This window comes from Gambusia affinis, linkage group LG03 (assembly GCF_019740435.1).
Source record: "Gambusia affinis linkage group LG03, SWU_Gaff_1.0, whole genome shotgun sequence".
In the NCBI taxonomy this organism is placed as follows: Eukaryota; Metazoa; Chordata; class Actinopteri; order Cyprinodontiformes; family Poeciliidae; genus Gambusia; species Gambusia affinis.
The window spans coordinates 10,345,623-10,360,264 of NC_057870.1; the positions used below are offsets into that span (position 1 = coordinate 10,345,623).

At 37.4% G+C, this 14,642-nt stretch overlaps 1 protein-coding gene across 2 annotated transcripts in view; it reads left to right on the top strand.

Moving 5' to 3' along the window:
• Positions 1 to 1,542: 1,542 nt before the first annotated feature.
• The window catches only part of LOC122827918 (DNA repair protein XRCC4-like), a 43,477-nt gene continuing 30,377 nt past the window's right edge, over positions 1,543 to 14,642 (top strand). The window contains exon 1 of one of the 2 annotated variants that reach the window (XM_044111021.1): positions 1,543 to 1,653. The gene's annotated coding sequence lies outside the window, so the exon portion shown is untranslated. Of the gene's footprint in view, positions 1,654 to 2,064; positions 2,129 to 14,642 lie in introns of those variants that run through there. The other variant, XM_044111019.1, reaches the window with a different exon arrangement.

Consider the following 14,642-nt stretch of genomic DNA (forward strand, 5'->3'; position numbering starts at 1 on the left):
ATTTCAAAGGGCTTTACAATTTATCTAACACAGAAACACAATGCAACATATAATCAACAATCGAAACACAACAGCTCTGCTTCATTAGAGACTGGATCTTTGACCTCAAGTGAGGCTTTCAGCTCCTTCGATGTTGTTGTGGGGTCTTTAGTGACCTCATAGATGATTCATCACTACACTCTGGAGGTTATTTTGGCCAGCCCGCCACTATTGTTCTATGTTTTTGTGGGTAATAGTTCTCGTTATGGTTCACTGGAACCCCAAAGCTTTAGGGTTGACTTTGTAGTCCTTTCCAGACAGAGATCTCAATTATTTCCTTTCTCATTTCTTCTTTGAAATTTTATTTATTTATTTATTTTTTTTGCATTTCAGCATGATGATTAGGTTTTGAGGATTGTTTGGTACACTTCTTCTTCTTCTTGGATTTACTGGCAGTTGGCAACAAACTATTAGCATTACCACCATTTTCTGGATGGGATGTGACTCATGATGGTCTATCTATTTATATATATATATATATCAATTTTATATTTTATATTTCTAATAAAATGTCCATCCTACTATCTGATTGATTATATTTTAAACTTAATAATGCAGAGTTTGAATCTGAACAAATTACTGTTTTTAATGGTTTTATGTCTTCTACCCATTGTAAAGCTAATAATATTGCCAACATTTCCCCTGTGTATACTGTAATTTATTTTCCTACTTTTATATTGAATTCTGATACTACTAAAGCTATTCCTATTTTTCCAGTTATTTTTGATGGATCAGTATAAATTTGAATATATTGATAATAATTGTTTAAATATTACACATGATGAATCTATGGTGTAAGATTCATCTTGTTTCTTCTGGTATACTTCACTTTGTCAGACAGGTCTTATTTAAGCTATGTCTTGATTGAGAACAGGTGTGTCAGTGCTCAGGCTTGGGTGTGATTCCAGACGTGAACTCAGGCGTAATAAACCACAGTTAAATTATGTTTGAACAGCTGGCAATCACTTTTTCACAAAGAGCCGTGTAGGTCTGACTTTTTTTTTCTCCCATTGTAATTAACATCTTTATTTGAAACCTGCAATTTGTGTTTACTTGTTTTGTCTTTGACAAAATGTTGAATGGATTTGATGTCCGAAACACATAAAAGTGACAAACATGCAAACCCCCCCCCCCCCAAAAAAAACAACTGAAAATCAGGAAGTGAGGTGGTTTGATTTAAAGCACTTGCTTCATATAAAGATTAAGAATAATTAAAAAAATCAAAACAGCACATACCATAATTTTGACAATTTTTTTCTGATACTTTTTGTAACATCCATTTTGGATTCATTTTGATTCTAATCCAAATGACTTTGGTATATGTATCATTTTATTTGGACTAACCACATTTAGTTGCAGCGGAATTTGTATCTGGAGAGACTCAGACGGAGAAAAGGGAAACCATTAGAAAAGTTTAATAACAGCATGATTTAAATCTTTGGCGCTCGGGCCCCGGCTAAGGACATCGATCGTCGCAAACTTTGCTATTCCGTATGACCATTCAGTATGCTGAGAGGAACGTCATCCCTCGGGACCCACTCTTGAATTTCGCATAAGAAAATTCAAGATGGTGGAGGCGATGAAGGATGCGGCCTGATAGCCGAGCGAGTGGAGGTGGGTTGAGCCATGGATAGCGGTCCTTATCAGCTGGGGCTTGGACGGTAATTGGACATAACGAGTCTCTTCATTTTTGCCGAAGAATCGGCGGACACGTGCTATCGCCTGTCACACTTAAGGTTTAACTAGTCTAGCGGCTGGTGTACAAGTCAACTCAGCTATCTTTACTTTTCCCACTCACACTCGCACACATAATGCAACGTGATTGGATTTGGGGAGAAGGGCGTGACTAATTTGCCATACAAAGAAACCTGGAATGGAGTTGTGGAACGGAGTGGCAATGTAATCACAATGCACTGTCAGCTATGTAATGTGTTTTGAGGCAGTTGACCAAAATCCCGGACGATTTTGAAATTCCCCCCGGACATTTTTTTAGGTCTGAAAAGTAGGACATGTCCGGGAAAAAGAGGACGTCTGGTCACCGTGGACCAAAAAGCAACTCGCTCCACGCTCTGAATCTAAAATTTGACAGGTATGTCGATAACCTTAGCTTTACAAACGTGAACGTGTCTCCTTTGCTCTGAGTATTTTTGAAAGTATGATTTTGAACTGATAACTGTATGAGACTGGCTGCTGTGATGAGGAAGCAGGAGAAGCTAGCGGAGGCTATTGGCTGTTCTTGCTGTTCGCTCAGGACAGACAGGCTGCCTGCTGCCAAGCTGCAGAGCGTTGTCACCATAACATTCCCCAACAAGAGTCACAAAGTGGATAGGTTGACAACATTACTTATTTCGTACTGATCACAGTCCCAGTCACTCCCTCCTCATAACGCTTTAGCTCCGCCCATTTTGTTGGAATTTTTCAAAGTTTTCCAGAGGTGGGGTTTAGCTTTCAGATGGAGATTAGTCACACTTTAAAAAACCAGTGATATATTTAAATAATGTATATCATGCACACATTAAATGTGTGAAGCATAATGTTTAAATATGGATTATATAAAGGAGATTTAGTTATGGTTCAAGGTAACTGGAGGACCCCCAAATCAAATTGTGTCCTTAAAGAGTCTTGGATAAGCTCTGAAAAGATTTCATAAACGTAACATTGTGATTCAGATTTGAAGATGTTCTGAAACCTCCTCTGCTTTGAAGGACCTCAGTTAAACCATGTTTCATTGAATGGGGGGGATGGGCTGCAGGAAGGGCCCTTCCCAAATTCTTTTAGCTGCGGCCACAGCCTACATGGCTGGCTGAGCACTAGGCTGCTGCCCCTGGGCCCTTCAGCCGAGGCACGATTTATGCGTCCTTCCTCACTGGCTTATTGCTCAGATTCTCGTTGTCTCAGCGGTATCATATAGCCTCTGTGAGCTGCAGGCCTCGCTGCTGTTCCTGTCTGCTCAAAGAGCTGTGAGGCTGCGGCAGGCGGTGCACGCTGGGAACCAGTACGCTGAAAAACTGTGGAAAATGAGGCAGACCGAGGACCTTCGTTATATGCAGCCCAAAAATAGAAGTAAGAGGGGGGAAAAGAGGCTCACTCCAGCGTTTCCAGGACCCTGGAGCAGAGTGCTGCAGCAGACCCCTCAGAGACTCTGGCGGTGGGGTGGAGAGACGTCAACCAATGGGGGCTGAGACGTTCAGGGTGTATGTGTGTGTGTGTGTGTGAGCCTGTGCGGCAAACTCAGCTCTTCCACAGCTCAAATCTCTTTCTTGTGGATGAGTCCAGAGATGGTCTCGCTCTCTTTCTCTTTCTTTCTCACTCTCTTTCTCTCTCTCTGCCTCTGTGTGTGTGTGGGTGTGCATGCGTGCACATCTGCCAGCATGTGAGCAAATGGTGCAACCACTGCAGCCCCAGCTGAAGACAGACCAACGCTTGTTTCTGCCATTCCCTGACATGGTGTCTCCTCTCCCTTCTGTGTGTGTGTGCGCGTGTGTGTGTCAGTGTCAGTGAGGGCCTTATTAATAATGATGTCTCCTTTGTATTGCCAAGAGCAACCTTAGTTCCAGCTGATGTAACTGGAATTAAGAAAGCAAATCATTAACAGAATGTTGTTGTAATTTTCTTTTTTTTTTTTTTTTGTAAGTGGTTAATCAGCTCTATACGAAATTATCTTTAATATAAATTAGCAAACTTACCTGTACACAGTTATCTAAGGTTTACCATCGCATCAACCTGATATGAAGTTGTGTATCATGCTGATCACAAACATTTCCATCATTCTGATCTTCCACTCAACTGTGACTTTGTGATGAGAAGATTTATTCATGACACTTTGTTGAGCGTTTTGAGAACTCCAGAACCATCCCAAACTTTTGTAATGTGAAGTACAAAGCTGACCTTGAAGAACACTAGCCAGATCTTCCCCTTTCCTTATAGATGAAAGTGATATGCTGCCCTCTTGTGGTCAGAAGAGAACAGGGCTTTTTATGACAGAGTTTGGTCGTTGTTGTTTATGTTTTCAATGAAAAAGCTGATTCGTTAGAGTACCTAACTAATGACAGGAAAACTTAAGATCACATTTAATACAAACATACGTGTTCCATTTTGGAGAACATCCGGCAAAGTGGAAATTAAAATAAATGTGTTGAATGAGTCCAAATTTTGGAGTACAGTCCATAAATATGTTTATATGCAGTGGGGTTTGTAAAGATTACAAAAGTACATCTTGACGACAAATTCTAGAATTTTGGAGTGCTAGTATATCTTCTCTTTAACCTGTGCCACACTTGGAACAAAATTCATGTGTGAGTTGAGTGAGTTGTTTGTGACCAATATACCAAATCCATCCTATCCAAAGCCAAATAAATAAATAAATAACTTATTCTGCAAACGACCGTGTTTGGTTTCATTTACTGGATTGGATAATTGAATTTTTTAAAGAAAAAAATAATGGCAATTAGAAGTTTAATTTAACAAAAAAGAGCATCAATAGTGCATGGGATAACAGCTGACAGTATCATTTTCTTCTTTCTCCTAAGTGACAGTTAAAGGCATGGTTTGTAGAAATTATATTATATCAATTGGATTCGTTGTATTATAATTATATAGTCACACAGGAAATATGGTCACCAATAACTGTAGAAAATATGGACCAACATTTGCAGAATGTCTAAACTTCTAATTGCCATTATTTCTGGCATTTTCCAGAAATATGGAATAAAAAGAATATGACTGGACTGAAAAGGCAGGGAGGTTCCCAACAGAAGATTGATGTTTTGTTTTTCCTCCACATATCAAACATGATCAACATCAGTCGACATCCATTATAATGTTTCCCCTTTTAGCTTTTACTTCATGAGCATCTGTTTTGAGTTTCTTTTGACTGAATTAAATCCCACGGAACCAGACCAAGATGAATGAATAGCAAGATTAATTATTGACGGCAATAATTGTTAGTCCCCTGTCATTTTCTCAAAGTCTTTTGTTTAAATGTAATTATTTATTATTTGATTTGTCGTCAAATTTTCTTGCTTCTTCAAATTGTGAGAAAGATGAGTCAGTAACAAGCAACTGGTTATGGAACTGATTATATGTTTCCATTAATATACTTTGACATGGTTTATCACTGACACAAGAAATTAGAAACGTAAAACTTCCAAGTACAAAACACACACACACACGCACACACACACACACCACCAGTGAGTGAGCTCCTAACGTTTTATCTCCCAACACACAAAATGTCAATGAATTTAGTAGAGATCTCAGCGACAAAATGCTGCGAAGATCTCTACTAAAACTTGTTGAAGCTCATCCATAGATCATTGTCTTCATCTATTTTAAACAGTTATGAGTGAATTGGGGGGGAGACAGACAGAGAACGATGTCCCTGAGCCAGCAAAGGAAATACTCAAGATTTTATGAGAAAAGTGCTGATGATGCAAGTATTTCATTCCGTCCACCAGATGGAGTAAGAACACAAACTAAAGAAAGGTTGAAATAATAATTCTTATTACGTTCAGCTACAGGTTGTGCTTTTCCAGTGTATACAGTTGCCTTCTTCTTAAGTTGTGAGTAAAATTAAAATCTCTCTCTCACTGTTGTCTGACTGGGGTCTGATTGTCTGACTATCTTGTCCGGCTCAACGGTTCTGGTTATTGTGACTTTGAGCCTTTTTTTTTTACAAGACGTTCATTAGTTGTGCTTCTACTTACACTCCGTAGTCAAATTTTTATAATTATTTCCCCTTTTTCACAATAATCTGTTTTACTTGAACATTGCATTCCTGCTCACTTTAAATGCTTTACCAAATATTTTTCTTCCTGGACAATGTAAGGTTTAGCTAACATGAATTATATAAGCGTCCTCAATCATTGTGTTCAATACTCTAATTGCTTGATACTCTCAATTTGTTAGATGTTTTTCTGTACCTAATGAATTTGACTATTTTGATAATGTTGGGATTTGAAAACACTTTGAACTCCTTTAATTATTATTTTATTAGAGTGTATAAATTATGCAACAAACTTCATTTAATTTTTTAAACCTTGAAATTTGGATCAATGACCCAATACTTCGTATATTTGAGCCAGTATGTATTTTAAAACTGCGTGAGAAAATGAAATTTCAAGATAAATTATAGCTTTTGAAAAAAAAGAAAACTGAAATTTGTCATAAGGTTATTTTGACTTTAATAAAGTGAACTTCAAATATATCTTAAAATGTTCTTATTTTCCAAAACTCATGCCCACGATCGGTGTATGTAATTACTCGTATGACCAGCAGTTAAAGATCAAATAGCTATAAAGTCTATTACAATCAGTGTAATCTGATTTGGATTTCAAATGCATTGTTTTCTGTTGGTTTGAAATTTTAGCCAAATGTAGCAAAATTTATGTTTAGCAGATAACAGAAAGTTAATGTCAGCACAAGAGAATCATTTATTTTCTGCTATGTGTTAATGATTTGTGTTGTCCCCTCTAAACTCGCAAGCAATTTTCCTAAGTTGCCAAGTTTCAAAACCAGTGATGTTGCTAGGGGGAATCCCATTTTGCCAGCGTCCTCTGGAACAGCCTAGTAATATTGTTGACAAGTGACATAACAAGCAGAGTCAGATTCCCACAGGGATGGATCTGAGACCACAAAATATGGAACGACTGGGGATTGTGCAAAAGTGTTTTGTCTGCTGCTTAGTGAGAATAACAAAACAAACTTTCACACAGTAATAACCAAACAAAACAATTGTTTTAAATAATGTGTTTTCAATCCTCTGCCACATGTCAGTGATTTACCCCAACCTTTATATGCATTCATGGGAAGAGTTGCTGCTTTATATGGGTCACAGCTGACGCACTAACCCTTGAACACTCTGCTGTGTTTGATGATTAGCAGTAAATCATCGGTTTGCATCGGAGCCTCCCATATTACAGGAATTGGTTTTATGTTGTTTTTAATTGGATCCAAGCAGGCTGGATGGGAAAATATTGACAGAAAAGCTATGTGTATAATGCATAATTGTACACATCCTGCACAGAAGCCATTTAATTACTCTTAATAACATACACGTTTCTAAAGTTTCACAGAGTTGCATATTTGAATAATCAGAAACTAAAAAGACTAACTAAGATGGCCTATTCTACAACGGCCAACATTTTTCTTTGCGGTGAGTTTGAAAGGCAAAAATCGAAATGGTCTTGCATTCACTTTTTCCAGCAATTTGTATGAAAATTCATCCTGGTTTTGGTGTTTGTGTGCGTAATCCCTCTTATGAAACAGTCCGTAAGATAAACAATAGAGGACAATACTGATCAAGTATTCCTGCCCCTTCTTTCATGTCAACGAAGGAAATATTTTCCTTGAACTGTTAAAGTTTATTCATCCTTATAACAAATTAATTTGCATTTGCGCTGGTGCAATTAGTGTCTTGTGAGCTTGAGCAAGCTCTTTTTCAGTGGAAAGCAGGCTTAATTATGACACCACTGGAAAAATGACTGAAAATTCCCATTTATATGGCTCATGAGTTGTGCATATAGTTTATATAATTGGGCAAATAAAAGTCCAACTGTCATCATGTGCATTTAACAAGAAACATGTCCAAAAATATGCTGTTATTGCTCAAAAAGCCTCACTTATTCTATATTTACATTGGAGAAAAAGTGGCTTGTAAAAATAACTTTTTCATGTTTTGCCAAGAAAACATGAAAAATAAGTCCAAGCATATGCCCATGCTATGCATGGTCCAGTCAAAGTGCAGACCTACATCTAATTGAATATATCTGGCTGTCTGTCAAATATAACTGAGTCTAATATTTTTTGCATAAAATTATCTTCACCGGTGTGTAGTTTGGCAAAGAGACAAACCCTAAAAGGCTCTGAACTACAACTGGAGTGAAAGGTGCTGCCACAAATTACTGACTCTAGTGAGGCTGAACACAAAAAATACTCCACACATTTTACATTTCTATTTGGAAAATAAATTTAATAACCATATAACCCTTTCCTTCCAATTTACAATAATGCTCTGCACTGGACTGGTCCTGATAAAAACCTTTATACATAAGGTTTTAATATGACAAAAATGCAAATGCGTCCAAAGGGTATGGATGATTTTGTAACAGCCTTGTTTTTATGTTCTCACTCAAAGGGTTTCACAATAGGGTCAGCCTCAGAAGATGCAAGTGATCTATGATGGGAGAGTATATAAACCTTCCAGATTTTAGACTTTGCACACATTCAAACATAAAAAAGCTATTGCCCAAAGAAGCTTGTAATTCCCCTCATTTTGTGTGTTGGTCTTTTTTCATCCTCCAGAGAGTTAATCAATAGATTCTGTGGTCTTGTGAATACAACCTCCTCGCAGTAGGGTTGTATTCTGAATTGTGGTTGCATTGAGGATTCATGTGTGTGTGTATGAAGTTTACAAAGTGCTAAAATTTGGCCTACAATGGGAATTCATCCTCTGAGACAATACTTTCCATTTGATGCTCAAGGAAGGCAGCAATAGTTTAGCATATATTGTTCATTAAAACAAATGTCTATTTTGTGCAAAAACAATTTTACAAATTCCTAAAATTGTAACATTTTCTTATTGCAAAGTATGTGACTGGAGTAAAGAAAAATTTTCACCCTCCCTGTTTCTGTTGTGGTACAGAGACCAATACATCATCTCCCTGTCTGTGCCTTAGTCATGTCTGAAAAACAAGGAGGGGACAGAAGAGTCTTTGTAACTCTGTTCCAATACGTTCCCACATCTAAAAAACTTGTCTTATCTGGGGGAAAAAGAGCATAGTTTCTCTTCACTGAAGTTTTAAACAGCTAAACACCTAAAGTGCTCAACAGGTTACAACACAGAGAGAAAAGTCTTCGTCATCAGACGAACTGCCTGTTGGACATAAGACACAGAGAATGTGTGGATGATTTGTTTATGGGATATTGCAAAAGGAACCCTATAAGACCACAACAGCTTGTGGTGATCAGTCATCTTTTATGGTCTTTCCTCCTTGCTCAGTAATCTAAATTACTTTGTTGTTATAACTTCATATAGCAGTCACATGCTGGAGCACAAAAAAGTCTGCTCCAAATGGTAATTTGGAGATTTGATAGAGGTGACATTTAATATTTGAGTCAAAGCTATTTTCTTTTTTTTTTCATTTAGATATCTCTTTTCATATACTTTTTGAAATCACATGAACAAGATGATACAATTCATAAAATGTAAGGTTTATACAAATAAAATGTCAAGATTTATTACAAGCAAATGCTGCTCTAACAAAACTTGTGAGAGAAAGGGTAGTGCTACCTGCAAGGCGGCGATTTTGGGGAAACTGCCTCTTCAATCTGGATCTGGGCAGTGATTTATTATGGGTGTCTCTGTGATGCATGGGGTTTCCATGATGCAGCATTCTACACAGCGTCCAAGCACAACATAGTTTGTAACTGTTGGTAACAAGCCAGCTGGGTGTGGCCTGTTGGACAGACCTTAGAGACTCAAATGAGTGGGAAGAGTGAAGTTGGAACACCTAGCAAAGGATCCAGTTTGGGAAACATTTAACTCACACAACTGACCGGGTGTCTTTAATTGTCTGAGGGAAGTTTTGGGACAAGAAATCTGAATTGGCAATGTCTAGGACTTCTAGTAGAAACCAGAGGAACCATTGTTGGACCCCAGTGGGGACATCTGACATGCTTAAGACAAAAAAGCAAAATAGTAGAAGTCGCAGTGGTAGTTAAAAAGATCCTGAACTGCTGGGTTTCATCAGTTTAGGACTGCTGAAACCCTAAACTGCTGAGATTAAATGAGATTTTCTCAAGTCAAGGTTCAAGACACTGTGGGTCAAACATCACCGACTCTTTAAAGTAGTAATACTTGCAGAGTAACAGACGTGGTGTTCCCAATCTTTAAGAAGCAGGGGATGAACAGTTTGCATATCGCATAAAATTCCAATAAAATTAATGAAAGTTTGTGGTTGTAACTTTGAAGAATGTCAAAAAAGTTCAACTGGTATGAAAAGTTTTGCAAGACTTTTATTACACAACATCAAAACTTGCAGCAAGACAAGTGTGAGAATTTTGCTTGTGGTCTTCTGCAGCATCACTGTTTGCGTCACTCTGCGAATGGAGATTTACTGTAAATCTAGCTCTTGCACCAGAAAATACTGGGACTAATTAGAAACAGTTGTATTTTAAAAATGTTTTTGCCAGTGTTAGAAACATTGTTTATGTTCAGAGTCACTACAGCCTTGCCCCATTAGATATAGTTACTGAAAAAGAAATAACTGGTGGTTGCACCCATAAGTACGATGACTCCAACATAGGCGTGTATCTGACAGAATTTCCAAGTCAAAGTTGGCATGTTTCTCCACCCTAAAATTTGTGCCATAAATTGCCTTGTGATTTTTTTTAGGGATCTATTGATGAAAGAAAGGAGTAGAGCAGTCCTGTAGCAAACATATCACGGATCTGTCCACGTTTTAAAATCCCTTAAAACAGTTCAAGTAGCAAGGGACAGAAGGAAATGCACATGTAAGAAACCTTACAGGCCGACAAAGTGAGTTTTGATTTTGAATGACAGTTAAAATGCATTGGAAGATGTTTACTGAAAATGTGTTTATTGAACAAATGACTATCTTTCCATTCATATTAAATGTCTTTCTTTGCCCTGTCATTTCATGTTTTAAAACTAAACGGTCCTCAAGGGTCGGTGTCCTGCAACTTTTAGATGTGTCTCAGCTGCACCACACCTGAATAGAATAATTAGGTCATTAGCAAGACTCTGGAGAATTGATCTACTAAGGAGGAGGTAATTAAGTCATTTCATTTCAGTGTTTTGTACCTGTGGCACATCTAAAAACTGCAGGACAGCAGCCCTTGAGGACTGGAGTTTGAGACCTGTGGGTTATACTGTATGTTATTGGATTAAAGTGGATTCATAAACTGATTTTGAACTGAATCAGCTTCAGAAACTTAAGAATTAGAACCACATAAATAAACTTGCAAGCAGCTGGAGTACCCAGAGGAAATTGACATAGAGAGTGAGAGGCTGCAGACGCCACACAAAAATACTGTTAATTATTCAGCACTTGCTGCAAGGCAGCATTTGACAACCAAACAGGACATCATAATTGTTTGTTAATTCTAAATATCTACATTTAAGTTTTTGCTTTGAGGGGTTATGGAGTAGGTTGTGGTACTATACAAACCTATACAAAGGCAAAGTCACACCATAGATTTTAAAATGAGAAAATACAGAAGAGCAGTACTCTAATGTTTTCAAATAATTTTATGAATTCTAGCTTTATTGGCCAAACATATATGTAAAAAATATCTTTTAACTCCTTGTTCCCTATGCATCCTTTTTGGAGATTTCTCAAAATTCACACCCCCAAAATGAATTCCATATATCTCAAGAACCAGAAGGTGTATTTGAACGATTCTGAAATCAAAGTAAAGGTAACACTCCAGAGGGTATTTTAGAGGTCTAAAAATCAACATCTTCATTACTGAGTGACAGCAAATAAATAGGGCATACATTGAAAATAAATCTAATAGAATATGTTTTGTGATGTAGATTTTTCTTGAAAGTATGCAGTTACAATCCAGAACCAGAGTTCACATTAAAAGATCATTTTACTTTAACTTAAAATATGAACTTCAGACTACTGAGCAGCAATTCAATCTTTTAAATCCATGGCCTCAGCAAGATGTTTCTTATGTTCTCTGTGGTACAGAAGTGGCTTAACACTAATAATAAAACATTTTGTATCCTGTCCCTAATATATCTGTACTATTAAATAAATATCATTTTCATTCTTTAATTTTATCTAGGACTCTTATGCAGTATGTGCATTTATTTCTCCTAAAACAGTTGTTTAAACATACACCACTACCAATGTTGAGCGCCACGGTCTCCTTGAACAACCTTGGGTTGCTCAGCAGGAGATATAGTCTTTATTAGGCTTGGTGGCCTTTGAAGTCCCTAAAACGACCAGAAGAAACTTTCAAATTTGATCAAAAAGACAAGGAAATGAAACTAATGTGCTCTGGATGCTTTAAAGTACCTAAATGAGTGATGATGTGTGCAGAGAAAGGGAATGTTTTGAGTTATGGTGCACTGCCTTCATTTAGTAGAGCCCTAATTGGACCATAAGTTTCTGCTGAGAGAACGTTTCTAACCAACATTAAATATATAAGAGCTCTTGATTTAGTCTGTATTAGAAAGAAAATCAAAGCTAATTTTAACATCATTTGTACAGAGGTGTATATGTTTACAGTCTGCTAGACATTTTTAATAATGTAACATGTTAAAATCTGTTACACTTGATAGCAAGATTTATAAATGCATCACAATTTTTTGTCTCAACAGCAATGTTTTTTGGGCTATTTATGTTATTCAGTTTGATCATAATTACATGTTTGAAATCTTAAAACATGCGACAGACTGGCGACCTGTCCAGGGTGAACCCCGCCTCTCGCCCGGAACATTAGCTGGGGATAGGCACGAGCAACCCTCCCAACCCCATTAGGGATAAAGGGTGTATAGAAAATGGATTGATTGATGGAAATCTTAAAACAAGTTTCAATAACAAGGACAACAAAGCTACCCAAATCACCCTCTATCTGGGTGGAAACTTAGCTATTTCCTTGAATTTTGAATTAGTCTCTCTTTTAGATTACAATACTACAAGTTCACAAACCACACTGAGATGCTGTTCCTGGTGGATCTGTTTATTCAAGAAATCACTTTAAAAGAACCTCACTGCAATCTAAAGAAATAAAAGAAGAGATTAGAAACAGTCATGAGTCATTAGTCTGGGAAGGGTTACAATGACATTTGTAAGTCTTCCGAAAAGTTCAGTGAACCACAGTGAGAGGCATTATTCACAAATGGAGAAAATATGAAAGAAGGGTGAACCTTCACAGGAGTGGCCAACCTACAAAGTTACTACAAAAGCCACTAAAGAATGACCTTTTCTGATGAAGATAATGCTGAATAAAGTACAGAACTATTATTCTGTGACCAAATATATTTGGGCATGCTTTCTTGCGGTTTTGGCAATTTGATATGGGTTTTAAATTGTTTTAGAAGCTCATGGGGAGGTAAACATTTTGGGTGGAATACAAAATCAACTCTTGTTACGTTTCAGTTTGCCCAGAAGAACCCATCTACATCAAGTAGACTGCAATCTCTAACCATTTTATTTAGCTCATTCTCATTCTTTATCATCGAATGACTGACAACTGTTGCTGCAATCAACAGAGACAAGCGCCAGCTCGCCCACAGGGTTTTCTTGTCAACCCTTAGTTACTTTGGTTTATTGACACAACATGTCCTTGCAACTTACCAGTATCTTGGGCACCCAAGATAGAAGTTGACCGAGAGCTTCCCGCTCCTTTACGTCTCCTGTATCTGTGTCACAGCCTGACAATCACAAGTAGAGCTTCACTTGGTGCTTTATCTTTAAGGGAAAAAAAAGAAGTGCCGGAACAGCCACACACAATGAATCCTCAAGGGACTGCATAAGGGCCTATTGAGATTTGGATGCTCATCAGGGACCAAGTAATCAAGAGGGAGTTTGTCTACAAGTGTTGACCTTTGATAAATCCCACACACTGACAATGTGCGTGGGACTGACCATCGTTCAGAAGTTAAACTTCTTCGAAAATTTGCTCCGTAGTTAGCAGAAAGATTCTTCTATCAATTATTTACAAGGTAAAGCTAAATAGATTAACTGAGAAGTAGAGCTAAAAACCACCAACAGCCCAGAACAAAGTTGTATAATCAAACTGAACTTTGGTCATCAGAAACTTCCTGAAAGGGGAAATACAGTGGAAAGAATTTTGAGAAATAAGAACAAGTTCTGGTTGCAACTCTGAGGAAGAAACTTAGATCTGGACATAAACTTCAAAGCCAGGTAAAACATACAGCAGTTCTAAGTCTGAAAACCAGTGGGGTTTCCCAATGGTTGTGTGGTCTGTCACCACCCTACTGTTAGCAAAACAACCCAATAATGTATTTCTATGTATTTTGACCTTTCAATCACCATGGGATAGTGTTAACTAAAGTATGGTAAGAAACACCTGATGAGAATCAAATCAACAAGAGTAAAAAAAACCAAAAATTGTTTTTCTAGTAGCTGTATGGCAGCCATGAAGGATGAAAAGATTGGTTTAGTGAGAAGCTTCTGATCTTCCTATTTGGATTTCTGACTCTGGTGGGGACTGTCCCGTTAGTTTCACTAATCTGACACTTGCAAATTTCAGTTTGAGAATAAAGGTGCATAATTATGCCACATATTCCAACAAATCGTTTGGTTACCAGAAGAAAATTTTAAAGAACAACAGATTTGAGAACAACTGGTTTGGACTAATGGTTCTTGATTTCTTTCTGAATAAGATTATTTTTGAAGGACATTTAAAAAAAACAAAACAGTAGCATAACTATTTTTTCTGCTTGTTTCAAAGCAAAAACAAGCAAACAAAAAAACCCCATCTACCTACTTGTATTGCTTGAAGAATGTAAAGTTACTTTTTTACAAAGGCAGAAATTAAGGGCCAAAGAATTCAGAAGGCACATTTTCACCCACCCAACCTCAAAATCCAATATGGCCACCTTC